Raw genomic sequence first — 866 nt, 5'->3', positions numbered from 1 at the left:
ATCAGAAATATAATTTATACATCCTAAAAATCTTTGTAATTGTTTTCTATCTTCTATTTTATTAGGGAATAAATTTACCTTTTCTAGGACATTTGGCTGAAGTTTTAGCTTTCCTTGAGTGGATAGAATTAATCCAAGAAACTCTATTTCTTGTTTTGCTATTTTTGCTTTCTTTTTGCTAAGAACTAAACCTTTTTCTTTACATCTTTCTAAAACTATTAATAATTTTTGAAGATGATCTCCTTTATCCTGTTTTGTAAAAATTAGTATATCATCAATGTACACTAAGAATTAGTATATCATCAATGTATACTAAAACAAATTCATTTAGCTCTTTTAGATTTTCTTTCATAAATCTTTGATAAATACCTGGGGCTTGTTTTAATCCGAATGGTAATACATTCCATTCATAGAGTAACACACTTGTTGATTCTTTTGTTGGGCAAGTAAAAGCAGTTAATTTCTTTGTTTCTTCGTTTAAACGAAGTTGCCAATATCCTGATTTTGCATCAAGAGATGAAAACCAAGTTGCTCCTTTTATTTTTTCTAAAATAGAATCTTTTCTTGGAAGTTTTTGAGCATCACCAATAGTTGCTTCATTCATCTTCTTATAGTTAATAACCATTCTTCGTTTTCCCCTTTTAATTTCATTATTGTTTTCGACATAAAAGGCTGGAGCCGCATGAGAACTTTTACTTAATCTTATAATTCCTTTTTCCAAAAGATCTCTACATTCTAAAGAGAACTCTTCTCTATCTCTTGCGGAATAAGGAATTTTATTTGGGACATTTATCTCTTTTATAGATCTTTTAATTTAATGCTTACTAATTCATTATTTGTATTTTTAATATCTAAAGGATTTTCAG

The sequence above is a fragment of the Arachis duranensis genome, chromosome 1 (genome assembly GCF_000817695.3).
Source record: "Arachis duranensis cultivar V14167 chromosome 1, aradu.V14167.gnm2.J7QH, whole genome shotgun sequence".
NCBI classification, from domain to species: domain Eukaryota; kingdom Viridiplantae; phylum Streptophyta; class Magnoliopsida; order Fabales; family Fabaceae; genus Arachis; species Arachis duranensis.
Note: the sequence above shows the minus strand (reverse complement) of the source record.